Below are 17,203 nucleotides of genomic sequence, written 5' to 3' on the forward strand. Positions count from 1 at the left end.
TAAGTTTCAAAGCATCTAGTGAATAAACCCCTGTTACACTTGGACTTAATAAGTTCACTTTCCATACAAGTAGAACAGTATTTTTTTTTCTTTTTCCTTAAACCAGGAAGGGCTCTACCACTGAGTTACATCCCCAAATCTTTCTATTTTTATTTTTATCAATTATTTACTTACTTATTTTTGGTACTGGGGACAGACCCCAGGAACTCTTTACCATTAAGATACCGCCCTAGCCTTTTTAATTTTTTATTTTGAGTCAGGGTCTGGCTGAGTTGCTAAGGCTAGTCTCCAACTTGTGATTCTCCTGCCTCAACCTTCCCACGTGTTTTGAGATTACAAGCATGCCACAGTGCCGGGCTCCCTGATGATTTTTGTAAGAGCACAGGAAACCCCTGCAGTAAGAAGCCCAGTTTAATAAATATGTACAATTATGTGTCAAGTTAAAAATTTAAAAATTGGGGGGCTGGGGATGTGGCTCAAGCGGTAGCCCGATCGCCTGACACGCGTGCGGTCTGGTTCCATCTTCAGCACCACATACAAACAAAGATGTTGTGTCCGCCGAAAACTAAAAAATAAATTAAAAACAAATTCTCTCAAAAAAAAATTAAAAATTGCATTTAAAAAGGAAGGAGGAGCCAAATTTAAAACCCAGGGTGAGAGGGAGTAGATATAATTATATTTTTAATATAATTATTTATATAATTAATATCTACATGGGCTGGGGTTGTGGCTCAAAGATAGAGCACTTGCCTAGCATGTGTGAGGCACTGGGTTTGATTCTCAGCACCACATATAAGTTAATGAATAAAATAAAGGTTCATCAATACCTAAAATATATTTTTAAAAAATAATTAATAGGGGCTGGGCATGTGGCTCAAGTGGTAGCGCGCTCGCCTGGCATGCCTGCGCCCGGGTTCGATCCTCAGCACCACATACAAAACAAAGATGTTGTATCCGCCGATAACTAAAAAATAAATATTAAAATTCTCTCTCTCTCTCTCTCTCTCTCTCTCTCTCTCTCTCTCTCTCTCTCTTTAAAAAAAAATAGTTACTGAATAAAGTCTGTCTTTAAAAAAAAAAATTAAAAAAAAATAAAAAATAATTAATATATTGGGACTGAGGTTGTAGCTCAGCGGTAGAGTGCTTGCCTCGCACCTACGAGACCCTGGTTTCAATCCTCAGCATCACATAAAAATAAATAAGTGAAATAAAGGTATTGTGTCCAACTACAACTAAAAAATAAATATTAAAAAATAATAATATCTACAAATTATTAGAAATAATATCATTAAATATTTTTAAAATCTACTTAAAAATCTACAAATCTATTTTTAAATATTACAAATATCTACAAATTATTAGAAATAATATATTATAATTAAATATTTTTTTTTAAATAGCACACAGTGATGGGATTTGTTGTTACATATTCGTACATGCACACAATATAAAAATATGGTTTGGTGAATATCCTTCCCTAGCCCTTCCCCCTTCCTCCCTTTGTCCCACCCCTGGTCCCTTTCCTCTGCTGACCTCCCTTGGATTTTCACAATGGATAGGTCTTATATCAGTTATGCTGTGTTTCTTTTTCTTATTTTTTGAGAGCTGGGGACCAAACCCTAGGCCTTACACCTGCTAGGCAAGCACTTTTCACACCCCCTGCCCATCTACGCTTAATTTTTCCACATTATTTTATTGTGTATAATAGTACACAGTGATAGGGACTAGAGTTGTAGCTCAGTGGTAGAGCACTTGCCTAGCCCGTGAGGCACTGGGTTTGATTCTCAGCACCACATATAAATAAATAAAATAAAGATCTATCAATACCTAAAAAATATTTTCAAAAAACAGCACACAGTGATGGGATTTGTTGTTACATATTCATACATGCACACAATATAAAAATATAGTTTGGTGAATACCCTCCCCCAGCACTTCCCCCTCCCTCCCTTTCTCCCAGCCCTGGTCCCTTTCCTCTACTGACCTCCCTTGGATTTTCAGAGATCCCTGTCCCCTCACTCACCCACCACTACCTATGGGTAACCAGCTTTCCATATGCTTTCTTTTCCTGTGTTCTTTCTAGCTTCCACATATGAGAGAAAACAAGACCCCTGACCTTCTAAGTGTGACTTATTTCACTTGACATGATGGTCTGTAGTTCCACCCATTTTTCTGCAAATGACACAATTTCATTTTTCTTCATGACTGACTAAAACTTCATTGTGTACCCATTCCACATGTTCTTCAGCCATATTTTCATTTATGGACACCTTGGCTGGTTCTGTAGTTTGGCTATTGTGAATTATGCTGCTGTAAACATAGGTGTGCAGGTATCTGTAGCATGATGACTTTAATTCTTCAGGATAAATATCAAGGAGAGGTACAGCTAGGAGTCTTTGGGGGAACCTCATGGTGATTTCCATAGTGGCTGTACTAATTTACAATCCCACCAACAATGTGAATGTGTTCCTTTTTTTTTTTTTTTTTTTTTCTTTTAGAGAGAGAATTTTAATATTTATTTTTTAGTTCTTTCTTTGTATGTGGTGCTGAGGATCAAACCCTGGCCGCAAGCATGCCAGGCAAGTGCGCTACCGCTTGAGCCACATCCCCAGCCCCTATATTTCTTTTTTGAGGTGTGTTTGTTTAATTCATTTGCCCACTTCTTAACTGGGTTATTTTATTTTATTTATTTTTTGATGTTAAATTTTTTGAGTTCTTTCTATATTCTAGATATTAATCCTCAGTCAGAAGAGTATCTAGCAAAAATTTCTCTCCCATTCTGTATGCTCTCTTCACATTCCTAATTGTTTCCTTTGCTGTGCAGAAGCTTTATAATTGGATGCCATCCCCTTTATTAACTCTTTGCATTATTTCCTGAGCTTTAGGGGATCTATTGAGAAAGTCATTGTCTGTGCCTATGTACTGGAGTATTGACCTTGTTTTGTTTCTAGGAGTTGTGTAATTTATGGTCTAATTCTGAGGTCTTTAACCCATTTTGAGTTAACTTTTGTGCAGGGTGAGAGAAAAGGGTCTGGTCTCATTTTTCTACATATGGAAAACCAATTTTCCATTCGCTGAATTTTTTGAGAACTGCCATGCTGTTTTCCTAGCAGCTGAACCATTTTATACTCACCAGCAATGCCCAAGGGTCCCATTTTTCCATATTCTCATATTATTGCCTTTTTTAATTTGTTCTAATTAGTTATACAGGACAGTAGAATGCATTTTGACACATTGTACACAAATGGATCACAACTTCTCATTCCTCTGGCTGTGCATAGTGCAGAGTCACACCAGTAGTGTAATCATACATGTGTTCGGGTAATAATGTCCGTCTCATTCTACTGTCCCCTTCCCACAGCCCCATTACTCCCCTCTTCTCATATTATTCTTTCTTTTAATAATAGCCATCTAGGCCAGGCACAGTGGCGCATGCCTATAATCCCAGTGGCTCAGGAGGCGGAGGCAGGAGGATCGATCATGAGTTCAAAGCCAGCCTCAGCAATTTAGTGCTTAGCAACTCAGTGCGACCCTGTCTCTAATAAAATACAAAATAAGGCTAGGGATGTGGCTCAGTGGTCGAGTGCCCTTGAGTTCAATTCCCAATACCCAAAAGAAAAAATAAATAAATAAATAAATAACCATTTGGGGCTGGAAGTATATAGTTCAGTGTTGGAGTGCACACTGATGTGTGCAGGGCCTTGAATTCAAGTCTCCAAAAAGACGTGATCTGAAGGACCATCTCCATGACTGTCAGAGCTGTCTGTAAAATTAAACATTTAAAATGAATTATTTTTTCTTTGGTACTGGATATTGAACCCTCAGGCGCTTACCACTAAGCCAATGCCCCAGACTTTTTTTTTTTTTCCCATTATTGAAAGACCCACCGATTCCCTGTCCAAGAAAGACGCACGAGGCACTGGCTGCAAAAGCAAGAGGCGATTTATTGATACACAGGCGCCTGCGGGTGCCCAGCGAAACCTCAGCCGGAGCTTCGGTGAACTGGCACACCGGGCTTTGGGGTACAGGATTTTTTATAGGGTCAAGGAGCAGGTTTTGTGCGCGCGGTAAGCAACAGGTTTCTTATTGGTTATTTTGAACCCAACATACAGGTTACCTAAAGGGTAAAGTTATTTTTCATTTTATGTTCCTGGAATTACATATGAACACTCTGTTTTTTTTCTATTCCTGCTTATTAGCCCCTGTTTAGTCAGGCATGCCCTGGAATCTATTCTTCTGCTCTTTCCCAACCATCCTGTTTTTCCCTTTTAATCGGTTTCACTTAACTGATTTTCTGAAAAATACATCTGACGTCTGTGCAGGTGCGGAAGCAAGCCCTGGTGATTTATTACTGGGCCTAAAGTTATTGGGCTGGGGTCTTTCATTCCCCCCTTTTTCTTTATCATGGATAGAATCTTATATCCATTGTTCTGCTTGCTCAGGTTCTTGGATTAAGCTTGTGTGTGACCCTGTTTGTTGTTTAAGCAACTGGTACTGTTGAGTTAGAACCATAGTTTGGATTATAGAAAGTCTCTCTCTCATGAATTGCACCAATCTATTGAGTATGCAGGGTCCAAACGTTAGGATTATTAGCAGAATAACTAAAGGTCCCGCTATGGTGGATAGCAAAGTAGTTAACCATGGGGATTTGTTAAACCAGTGTTCAAACCATCCTTGTTGAGCCTCAAATTTTTTTTTTTTTTTTTTTTTTTTTTTTTTGGCCAGCCTTTCAGTGACCTTTTTCATAGTTTCCCGGACTACCCCTGTATGGTCAGCGTAAAAACAACATTGTTTCTTTAAAACCACACAGAGACCACCTTTTCTAAGGAATAACAGATCTAATCCCCTTCTATTTTGTAGTACGACTTCTGCGAGGGAAGAGAGAGATTTCTCTAAGACAGTGATAGACTTGGTCACTTGATATTAGACCCCCGATTTATCTAACTACACTGACTACCTAACTTTAAATCTGGCTTCATTTTTTTTTTTTTTTTTAATTTGGGAACTCCTTACTGCTGTGAGGAAGGGGGACGAAGAGAATCTTTCTGGCTTCTTCAGGCTGAAAAGGGACGGCGTGGGGCAAGCAGTTTGGAGTCCCCCTTAAAAATATCGGGTCTATCGAGTGGTCCATGATGAAAGTCTAATTGAGAAGTAATAGGCTGGAGGGCCATTTGAGTGATGGGTGGTCTATAAGAGAAACAAGAACTTATTAGTACTGGAACCATATTGATGCAGTAATAAATGCCACAGCACAGAAATATGCCAATGAGTATAATGGCCAAGACAAAGATTAACAATGTTTTTTATCAGGCAGTACCAGGAACTAGGAGCTAGGATATTATTTCCACGAAAAAGTTGCTGAGAACATGGCTTCCATCTGAGCAGGTAAATCTTTAAGGATATTTGTCACATTGTCAGAAATGTCAGGGATGTCAACACAACAACTAACATGTAGGGTTACAGATGTCTTTTTCTTTAAGATATAGTTTAATAATTTAATGCCATCTGATCCTGCAAAATCCTTTTATTAGTATAACCTCTGTGTCTAATAGAGAAATTTTTAATTTTGCTACTTAGGGCTGGATAACCATATTAGCAAACATCAAGCCTACCTGCGTTGGCTAGAAATAAAGGCCTTAGACTAAAACTATTCTAGCAGTCCCTTTGACAGTTATCAGGCATTTCTGTCTAAGAATCTCTTTTGTAGCCTCCAGTCTACTTATTTATGGAAGTTACATTTAACTATTATTATCATTTAAGATGTCCAGGAACAGCTGTGCTTTGGCTTTGACTGTCTTTGCTAAGTGTTTAAGATGAAGCAAGTCAAACTGACTTTTGTTTCTACCTATTGTTTACAGTCAGCTGAGTTTCCCTGGGAGTCCTCAGGAACTTCATAGCAGCTTTTCAGTTCTGCTAGTGCCATTTGCGCTAGGATGGGTCCAGGCCTTGCTTGACCATATGGCTTCCCTCAGAAGCATCAGGGATGTCTCCCTTTTCTAATGACCCTCCTCTTTACAGCAAATGCACCGATTGGCTTTCTGTCCTCCACTGGTCTCATTAATCTCCCTGCTCAGGAGGTTATGTGGCCTAGAGTTGCTGAGCCCTTTGGAGAAGTCCCCTATTCCCTGATTCAGACTGACTCAGAGGGCAAGAGCCGAATATTGGTTTTCTTGGCCCTTTTAATTTTAACTAATTTTAAAAACTTGATCTTAAACATCCAGCAAATAAGTTAACAGCCTTATATTAAGAGCACTGGGCTTTAATGTCTATCTCTCTATCCTGTAGGTGATAACTCCTTATCTTATGTTGACCCAGGTTGTGTTCTTAAAGCAATACCTCTTTAAAACATTAACAGGCAATCCTTAAACCATCTATAAGCAAACTACAAAACAAAACTAACTAGGGTAAAAACATATTTACCTTATATAATAGCTACCTTGAATTCTAGCAGGGTTATACATCATAATTTCCTATTTGAGATCCTAGTAATCTTGGCACAAACCTATTTTTGGACACAACTTTAACTGTACTGAAATCTGGCTTACTTTTTTATAGCCACTTTCACATGTAGTGAGATGGGACAGAGCCTTATTTCAAGTAAGGCAGGGCTCTTTATAAATCTCAAGTACTATAGTTCTGAAGCTGATCATTTTACAAAGTTTACATAAATTGTTGTTCAAGTTTACATGAACATTAGCTAACACAACATAATATCACACCTAAAACATGAATTAAAGGCAAAGCTTTTAACCTCTTGTAGAAAAGTAGTAATGTACTTTTGTGTTTTGCAATAAAACCTTTACACAGATTAGGCTCTCAGACCCTCAGAGTAGAAAGTAACATGGAACCGTACATATCTTATTGATAACAAGTTCAGTTTAGAACACAAATGATATAATTGAATCTCTAACATGTTTTTTTTGAAGCCTAGAATTACCATACAACTTTAGAACACCAGCTTGATATAATGTTCTTTTGAAGCTTCTACCTTACAGACTTGTATACCTGGAAGATATGAACACATTAATAACACCATAATTACATAAACCTCCTTTTGTTCACATTTTGAAACAATACTTGTAAACTTTTAAATTTAAGCAGAGTTAACATTTTATTAGGGCCTTTTTGAACACCTAGAGAAACTTATAAGCTTAATTTTGAGGACATCTTTACTTTTATCTGTTTACCCAATCTAAATTGAACCGTTTGAATCACGTGAATTAAAGATATTTGGATCTATTTTTAATTTTTTTTTTTATGAGCGCTCCTCATCTGTCAATTGTTATATCACTGTAGGATATATGGACATACACACATACAGACATACCGACATACAACACATAACAAGAGTGTGCACACATAACAATAATAAAGGCCTCGTAGCTTTTTGCAGATGAAATCTCCATTGCAATGTTTTTTTGTTTTTTTTTTTAAAAAAACTTTACTGATCAGAAAATCATTAACCTAGGTCTGCAGGATCAGAATCACGAGCTCAAAAAAAAATACAGAATCTAAGAAAAAAAACAAGAATCCTAAAAAAAAGATGACTGGCCAGTAGTTAGTAAATACCATACAATTTACTTCTTGGTTTGGTCTAGTTTGAGTTCAGGTAAAAAGACACTTTTACCTTTTTTTTTTCCTTGGGCCTGAGCTCCAAGCTGCTTCTGTTTGCATATCAGTTTAAGCCCTGACCAAGGTCTGGAAGGAGCAGGGAAAAAAACTGCTATTTTGAGCAGACACTTTAGGCCTAAGACATTTTAACCTTAAGTTATATTTCCAGGTTTAGATGTTGAAAATTATGATACAAATTTAAGAAGCAATTTCCAAAATTTAAAATTTTATATCTTTTTACACTAGAAAAACTTGTTCACATAGAACTGGAAATAGGATCTCTACCATCAGAAGAAATTTCTTTAGTACCTCTAAGCCACTTTGCTTGTTTTGAAGTTTCTAAAGTAGCATTGAGTTACATTAAATTTGCCCACACACTACCATATATATCTGAAATTAAGCTTTGAAAATTTTTAAGACTATTACTATTTAATTATTTAATGTCATTTTTATGAGCCAGACCAACGTTTTAATTTCTTTTCAGGCTACCCAGTTCAAAATTGAAACTCTTTAAATTTTTTTTTTTATCCCAAGTATTTAAGTTTTCTAGCATGAACTATCTGAAATCAAATTAAACAATTGCTTAAACCCAACTTTTAACTGCAAGATAGTGCAATGCTTTAGAAACCCATTCAGATACCAGATTGTTAAAATAAAAATTATTATTATTTTTTTTAGACACACATTTAACCTAGATTATCCCTAAGAAACAATCAGACAACCAGATAAGAAAATATCTCTCCAGGTTTTGAACTTTCATTTAATTATGACTCCCATCAATGGCACCATAGACTTTCCCATGAGTGGACCAGATGTTTTCACGTAGGGGCAACTATAGGTGTAAAATCAAGGGTCCCAGTGTGACTGGCTTTACTGCATTCAGTGTCCCTTCTTTTTAAGTAAACAGAGGTAGCGTAATCCTTAAGATGTAGATAAGGACCCAGGGAACTCCCCAGAGCTAAATGGCTCTGGCAGCTGCTGGGAGTCCCTTAATCCTATCTTTCACCCATAGGATCAGTTCCTCCAGTTTGGTTTGACCTTAGGCATTAGGCATTTTTTTTTTTCTAACTTTTTAGTAGCCAGCTCCCAAAAAGTCCATCCTCTGCTTGCAGTTGTTTCGAGTGCTAGGCTTCCCCAAGAGAGCAGAGTGGGGACTCCTTAAAAGTCCCCTTGAGAGTGTTAAAATTTGTGACTGAAAATTTGGTTCCCATCTCTAAAGCCAATTAACACTAATTTAATAATGAGGACAGGGCTTTGAGAAAAGTCAAAGCGAGATGTTAAAGTTGTTATAGATTGTCCCATGTTAGTCTCAGGTGGAATGAGAAAATGCAGAGGCAAGGAGACAGATACAAATCAGACAGGACACAAAACACAAAGAACGCTGCGGCTTCGGGCAAAGGCAAGAAGACAGACACAAATATCAGACTGGACACAGAGAACGCTGCGCGGCTCGAGCACAAACCGAACGTACCTGACGGATTAGGGAGAGGAGGGATACCGTCACCTCCGTCACCCACGAGTACAATGTACTCTACAGAACATTGGAGGCCCCCCAAGATGGGCCTCCCTGAGCCCCTGGGACGTCTCCCAGGGTGGCAGGGGAGAAGTCCGAGTTCGTCAACTCCTTCTCAAGCTGCCCAGAATACAGAGCAATTACGCGTAATCGTACAGACGCTGCGCATGAACAGATAACAAGATAACAACCAGACAGAGAGAGACACAAAATGACACGAACTGGCCAGCTTACCTCCCAGTGGTTATCGGGTGTTCCTCGGGCAGGGATCCGGACGGGGTTACAGGAGTTCTCCTGGCTGGCTCGCCAAATGAAAGACCCACCGATTCCCTGTCCAAGAAAGACGCACGAGGCACTGGCTGCAAAAGCAAGAGGCGATTTATTGATACACAGGCGCCTGCGGGTGCCCAGCGAAACCTCAGCCGGAGCTTCGGTGAACTGGCACACCGGGCTTTGGGGTACAGGATTTTTTATAGGGTCAAGGAGCAGGTTTTGTGCGCGCGGTAAGCAACAGGTTTCTTATTGGTTATTTTGAACCCAACATACAGGTTACCTAAAGGGTAAAGTTATTTTTCATTTTATGTTCCTGGAATTACATATGAACACTCTGTTTTTTTTCTATTCCTGCTTATTAGCCCCTGTTTAGTCAGGCATGCCCTGGAATCTATTCTTCTGCTCTTTCCCAACCATCCTGTTTTTCCCTTTTAATCGGTTTCACTTAACTGATTTTCTGAAAAATACATCTGACGTCTGTGCAGGTGCGGAAGCAAGCCCTGGTGATTTATTACTGGGCCTAAAGTTATTGGGCTGGGGTCTTTCATTATTTTATTTATTTTTATGTGGTACTAAGGATCAAGCCCAATGTCAAATCAGGTGAGATCGGGCAGCGGCCAAAGGAGGCAGATTTAAAAAGGCCCAGGAAGAGAGGCTTTATTGAGTTCCCAGGCGGAACTCGATCAGACCCACAGAGTGGACAGAAGAAGGGTCTGAGGCGAAACTACGTGGAAGCTCGGCCAGACTGGACTTTTATGGGGCTTACAGCAGGAAGGGAAGGGCTTGGGACAGGAAAAGGTGTTTTTAGAGTCCCTTGTCCCGTTGGAGTTCAGGGGAGCTGGCTGAATTCCAGGATTGGCCAGGGGGTCCCGCTGATTGATAGGCATTAGTCAGGAGATCCCACGGATTGACAGGTATTTCCATCGGTGCCTCATTGAGGTTTCTTTCCCATGCGGGCTACTTTGTTCTAAGTCACCGCCACTGGCCTGACATCCAGGGCCTCACTTGTTCTGGGCGAGTGTTTTACGCTAAGCCACAACCCCAGCCCAAGCCCCAGACCTTTTCATATTTTATGAGGCTGGCCTCCAATTTGCAGTTCTCCTGCCTCTACCTCTCAAAACGCTGGGATTACAGACCTGTGTTACCACACCCAGCAAAATAAAAAATATACTTTTTAACTGCAGGGGATGCAGCTAGGTGGTAGAGAGCTTGCCTAGCAAGTGCAAGGCCCTGAGCTCAATCAGTCCCCAGCACCCAAAACAAACAAAACAAAAACCCCTTTGGGAGATGTGCTTGCATTCCAGTGGTGGAGAAAGGGCGGGTTTGGGGGGGGCGAGGCAGACATTTAGTCCCTTCACCAAATGCTCCTCCTACCCACCATCCTGAATAAACACATCTCAACAGCTAAAAGCAAAAGAAAAAAAAAAAAAAAAAGGAAGTGTTCTCTTATTCACATAAGTAAACAGTCTCAAAACAAGTGCCCTGGAGGCCACCTTTCCTGCTAAACAGATTCTTTCCAAGTTAACCTAGTTCGTCACTGTGGTGCACGCCTGTAATCACAGTGACTGAGGAGCCCCTGGGCCCTGGCAGGAAGATCACAACTTCAAGGCCAGCCTCAGGGATTTAGGGGGCCCTAAGCAACTTGGGAGACCCTGTTTCAAAATGGAAAATAAAAAGGGCTGAGGAGGTGGCTCGGTGGTTGAGCAAGGCTGGGTTTAATCCTCAATACAAAAGGATGGGGGTGGGGAGAGAACAGGAAGAGAGCCAGGCTGAATGTGCCACGTGGAAGTCAGCGGTGCCACCGTAAGCAGAGATGCTCTACCCTCTGAGTGGAACTGTCCTATTTATGGAGGGACCAGCAAACAGCTCTGCTTCCATTTTTATCAAGCGTGGGCCGCTTACACTTTTGTTTTCCATTTCATTTCTTCCTTGCCTGTCTTAGCTCTCAGGGGAATAGTCTTTTTTGAAGTTATTTTTAAAATGTTGTATAATGAGGTATCATTGGAACTTTTTTTTTTTTTAGCTGTGCTATGTAGGCATATTCTAGGTGTGTCATGGATCCGATGTTTTCTTTTCTTGTTCCCAAATAATTGTGGAGAGTTGAGAGATTTCCTCTTAGTCTCAGCAAATTAGTGTGACACTGTCAGAAAATAAAAATAAAGAAGGGCTGGGGGTGTAGTTCAGTGGTAGAGCACCTATGGGTTCAGCTCTGTGAGGATGGCCTTGGGCCTGAGCCTAAGCCACTCCATTTTAAAAACTCCAGTTTGAAACCTGCAGTCTCACCCAGCACTCCTAAATATAAAAAATGTATGTATGGCCCTCAGGCACAAACAAGTCACTTCTCCCCACCAGGATAAACTCAGAAGCCTCTGGCTGGCTGTCCTCTGCCCAGATGAGAGGAAAAGGCAAAAAGATTAGGGTGGGGACCACCAGCCAGGTTTCTTTTTCTTTTTTTTAGTTGTAGATGGACACAATATCTTTATATTTTAAAACTTATTTATTTTATATGGTGCTGCGGATCAAACCCGGTGCCTCACGCATGCGCTCAACCACTGAGCTACAACCCCAGTCCCAGACCAGTGGTTTTAACCCCAGGGTAAGTGATATCGCTGAAAAATCCAGTGGCAGCTGATAAGGATTGAAAGGGGTGTCAAAAGCCCCCAAATTTAATATAAATAATAGAGCAAATGAACAAACAGTCAGCTAGCGCCTAGACTTATGCACACAGCTGGAGAGCCTGATGAGGACCTGGACTGACATCCCATCCCTTGTCACCATTTGCCTGATCCTCTGCATGGTCCTCACTGCTCTCCAACTCTACAGCCACATCTTGACCCAGGTGAGAGCCGCAACTTTTCCCTCGGATCCTCTCCTCAGCCGGCCATCAGCTCCACCCCAGGAGAAGCCTGCCTTCCTGACCTGATCACCGTGGTCTGAGTGAGTGTGCAGCTGCTGGACTTACAGTCTAAGGCTTCAGACTTCAGACTTGAGGGGCTGGGGATGTGGCTCAGGCGGTGGGGCGCTCGCCTGGCATGTGTGCGGCCTGGGTTCGATCCTCAGCACCACATACAAACAAAGATGTTGTGTCTGTCAAAAAAATAAATATTAAAATATATTTAAAAAAAAAAAAAACAAAAAACAGACTTCAGACTTGAACTTAGCCTGCAGAGGGAATGTCTGTCATTAGCCTGTCAAGATTAAATGTGTTTTCAGTGCTTAGAATTAATTAATCTAGAATTGTGTGCTGTGAATTGATTATGCAGTGCCTAGCATTAAGGATTTTCTTGATTAAGAACCTATAGAGTGAAATTGTATTGAGTGATTTGAAAAGTGTATTGAGTGATTGAAAAGGGCAGAAGCGCATGGACATTCTTTATTTCTCCCCCTGAACTGCATGCATCGCACCTTTTGCCCATCGCAACAGCCTCCCAGTACCACAAAAAGCAAATGGAACCACACAGCTGGTGGACCTGGGTCCCCACCTAGGAATGACTGACTCCCCTAACATCACACAACTTGCTGGCAGCAGAGCCAAGACTTGAACCCTGGAGTCAGTTCTAGACCCAGCTCTTTCTCTCTCTCTCTCTTTTTTTTTTTGTGTGTGTGTGTGGGTGTGTGTGGGGGGTTACTGGCGACTGAACTCAGGTGCTCTCAACCAGTGAGCCACATCCCCAGTCCTGTTTTATATTTTATTTAGAGACAGGGTCTTATTGAGTTGCTTAGCACCTCACTTTTGCTGAGGCTGGCTTTGAACCTGCCATCTGCTGCCTCAGCCCCAGCTCTTTTTTTTTGGTACTGGGATTGAACCCAGGGGCACTCAACCACTGAGCCACATCCCCAACCCTATTTTGTATTTTATTTAGAGACAGGGTCTCATTGAGTTGTTTAGAGCCTCCCCATTTCTGAGGCTGCTTTGAATTGGTAATCCTCCTGCGTTAGCCTCCTGAGCCGCTGGGATTACAGGCATGCGCCACCGCACCAGGCCAGCCCCAGCCCTCTTGAACACTGCACCATCACCCGCCGGTTTTCAAAACTGGAGCATTAACCAGAATTACCTAGAGAGCGTGTTCAAGCACAGGCTGCAGCCCTGACCCAGAGTTTCTAATCCAGGGTGTTGACAATTTGCATTTCTTTTGTTGCTATTTCACTCTGGGGACTGAACTCAGGACCTAGAATACTCTATTGACACTGACCTAGCTCCAGCCCCAAGAATTTGCATTTCTAAAATGTTTCCATGTCCTGCTGCTGCTGCTGGTGGTCCCAGGTGTGTAGGGTAAAAACTTCTACTGGAGCTGCCCAGGATGATGGTACACTCCTGTAATCCCAGGGACTCAGAAGTCCAGCAACCTAAGAGGCCAGAGGATTGCATGCTGGAGGTCAGCCTGGGCAATTCTGCCAAACCCTGTCTCAAAATTTTTAAAAACGGGTGAGGTCGGGGATGTAGCTCGGTGGTAGAGCACCCCTGAGTTCCATCCCCAGTACAGCCAACAACAATAGTAATAATAAAATAAAATAAAAATAATAAATCTCTGCTATAACTCCTAATTACATTCAGAATTATCCAACACAGGAGAGTATTTTGCCAACAGCATGTCAACCTCTACAAAGGATCCAAGAGTTGTATTTATGATATTAGTTTTTTTTGGGCCATACTAGGGATTAAACCCAGGGCTCCTGCACTCTGGGCAGGTGCTGGACCACTGAGCTACATCCAAGGTGTTCTTTTATTTTTTTATTTTGAGACAGGGACTCAGTAAGTTGCCCAGGCTGACCTCAAACTTGCAACCCTCCCGCCTCAGCCTCCTGAACACCGGGGCTGCCTCTGTCCCTCCACTTACCCAGCATCACCGTTTTTTCCAGGTCCATTACTTGAGTGGAGGTTCGTTTCTTCACCAAATGTCTTGACTCCCTGACTGAAGGTCATTTTTTTTTTAAAATTTTAGTTGAATATAAACTCAGTGCCTTTATTTGTTTTTATGTGATGCTAGGATCAAACCCAGTGCCTCCCACTTGAGAGGCAAGTGCTCTATCTCTGAGCTACAACTCCAGCCCATGACTGAAAGTCATTTGACTGTGTATTTGAGAGTTTATATCTGGGCTCTTTTTCCAGTTCTTGCATTCCTTTCTACAGCTAATATTCCATTGTTTTAAATAGAGCCTATTTTATTTACAGTAAGCTTAATATTTTTTTTCTTGGTATTTAATCATTTCACGTTATCACATCGTGATTCACGGGCTACCAAACCCTTGCCCAGGCTTCGCTTTGACTGTCAAAACATTGTCTTTGCTGAAGACAGTGCCTTTGTTGCCATTGCTTCTGGATTGCTTGTTTAATTCTTGTGAAGTCTCTATTGTCATTTTAGGACCCCAGAGCGCCTACAACAAAGAAAGCTTCAGTGCTGAGCTCTCTACCTCACAGGACTACAAACCTCTTTTTCTGTTGCTGTTACTGGAGATTAAATCCAGAAGTGCTTTAACTATGAGCCACATCCCTAGTCCTTTTTATTTTGAGAAAGGACTCCTGCCGAATTGCTGAGGATGGCCTCCAATTTGCAATCCTCTTGCCTCAGCCTCCCCAGTCCCTGGGATAATAGGCATGCACCACCGTGCCACACTACTGCAAATTCCTCTAATCAAATCTCAAATTACTCAAATTTTGTAAGTCACACTGTTGATATTCAAGGCACACTCCAGTAATCCCAGGAACTCAAGAGGCTGAAGCACGAGGATGGCAAGTTTAAGGCCAGCCTCAGCAAGTTAGCCAGAACCTATCTCAAAAATTTTTTTAAAGGGGAGTGGATCTGGGAATGTAGCTCAGTGGTAAAGCACCCCTGTGTTCAGTCCCCCAGGCGGCAAAACAAAACAGGAAATTCTCGGTAATACTGGTCTTGCGTGTGTGCATGTGTGTGCATGTGGAATCGTACAGGGTCTTGCCATGGGCGACTCCATCTTTCTTTTTTCCCATTCCCTTTCTCTCTCCTGGAGATGGCCTTTGCACTGTATTCTTCCGATCCTGCTTGTTTTTCTGAGATGATTTCAGAAAACAGCTGTTCATCATAAAAACTGACCCCCAAACTGGAACTTCCTGCCCTCAGGAGAAGAGATAGTCATCACAAGGCATTTACCTGGGGTCAGGCCAAAACACCAGACTGTGGGACTTAAGCTCTTGGGAAATGCTTATTTCTGCTCAGAGACCCTGACCTGATCCTCAAATAAATATTCCTACTTCCCCGGAGGGGACTGGAAAGGGGACTTGAGGCATTAGTTGTCATCCTTCCTGGTAAGAAACAGACATGAGCAGCAGGAACATGAGGTTAAGGGAATCATTCTATAAACTGGGCTCGCTGCGCTGATCCTTTCTTTCTCTCTCTCTCTCTCTCTCTCTCTTCTTTCTTTCACCTGCAGCCTGCCTGGTGTAAGCCGACAGGTTATGTTATATTCCTCAGCCAACAACCTGTTATCTAAATGCCTGGCCAGAAATGCTGATGAGGAGAACACAAGTTACACCTAAGCAGATGATTTTTGTGACCCTTAGATCTGGGAACTCAGGGAGATAATAGTAATTCCCCCTAAAATCTATAAGAGGTTCTAGTTAGAACCTGTCAGGATGGGCCAAAGCGACCTAGAGTTGTCATGACAGTGGGGACTTGACTGTCTGATACCATCCAGCTGTCAGTCACAAGTCAAAAGGTGGACCTGGGTGGGACTCTCTGGAAACTTCCTTGGGACTCACAGTAAAACTGGAGGGCAGGCCAGGTGTCCTAGCTGGTGGCACACCTGTAATTCCAGAGACTTAGGAGGTTGAGGCAGGAGGATCATAAGTTTGAAGCCAGCCTCAGCAACTTGGTGAGACACTGTCTCAAAAATTCAAAAATAAAATAAAAAGGGCAGAGAATGTAGTTCAATGATTGAAGCACCCCTGGGTTCCAACCCCCAGTAACACACACACAGGTACACACAAACTTGGAGGGCAGGAGAGACACTATCCTCTCTGAGAGGACTCAGTCTGTCCCTTGAAAGTGTCCCCTTTCCCTTTGTTAGCCCTTCAATAAACTTGGGTCTGAGAGAGGTTGGCAGCACACACCAGCAGTCCCATGTTTGGAAGACTGAGGCAGGAGGATCACAAGTTCAAGGCCAGCCTCAGCAATTTAGTGAGACCTCTGCCTAAAATAAAAACTAAAAAAGCAGGGAGTGTGAAGGGCCCCTGGGTTCACCCGGGCCCCATCACCAAAACAAACAAACTCATGCCTGCTCCTCTGAGCCAATGTCTGGAATCTTTCTGGCTGTTGGCAAGGATTTGGGGGAAGAGGGGTGCTCAGTGGCTGCCCCAGCTTCTCAGTGCTTCTCTGCCCTGCAACTTTCCAGGTTGCCAGCGACCTCCATAAAGCCTTTCTTTCTACTCCAACAGCCGTCTCTGTGGCATTGTTTTTTTCCTGGGACAACCTTCGGGACCTCAAAGAGATGCTTTCTAAGTTTCAAAGCAGATGATGATTTTTGCCTTTTTCCCCCCAGTTGTTCTACAATTTTTTTTTTTTTAAAGAAAAAAAGTCTTATTTCGCTAACTTGCTAACTTGCTGAGGCTGGCCTTGAATTTGCAATCCTCCTGTCTCAGCCTCCTGAGGATGAGATTACAAGCAGTGCAACACTGTGAGTGGCCGCAGCTAACATTTATCGGAATGCTTAATTTAACTGCTTGCTTTCTTCCACGCATCACCTCATATTCCTCACAGCTGCCCTACCACTAGGTCCTATTATTGCCCCCATTGTGCAGAGACTGAAGGAAGTCGAGGTTCAAAGGTCTAAGTA

At 41.9% G+C, this 17,203-nt stretch overlaps 1 long non-coding RNA gene across 2 annotated transcripts; it reads right to left on the reverse strand.

The window, feature by feature from the left end:
• Window positions 1-3,924: 3,924 nt before the first annotated feature.
• Window positions 3,925-9,940, reverse strand: LOC139706864 (uncharacterized). Of its 2 annotated transcripts, XR_011708524.1 has the most exons (3): window positions 9,359-9,940; window positions 6,938-7,005; window positions 3,925-5,187 (listed from the first exon to the last, which is right to left on the reverse strand). It is a non-coding gene; the product is annotated as an uncharacterized lncRNA (long non-coding RNA). The 2 variants fall into 2 exon arrangements; XR_011708523.1 differs by lacking the exon at window positions 6,938-7,005.
• Window positions 9,941-17,203: the final 7,263 nt, after the last annotated feature.

The sequence above is a fragment of the Marmota flaviventris genome, chromosome 1 (genome assembly GCF_047511675.1).
Source record: "Marmota flaviventris isolate mMarFla1 chromosome 1, mMarFla1.hap1, whole genome shotgun sequence".
NCBI classification, from domain to species: domain Eukaryota; kingdom Metazoa; phylum Chordata; class Mammalia; order Rodentia; family Sciuridae; genus Marmota; species Marmota flaviventris.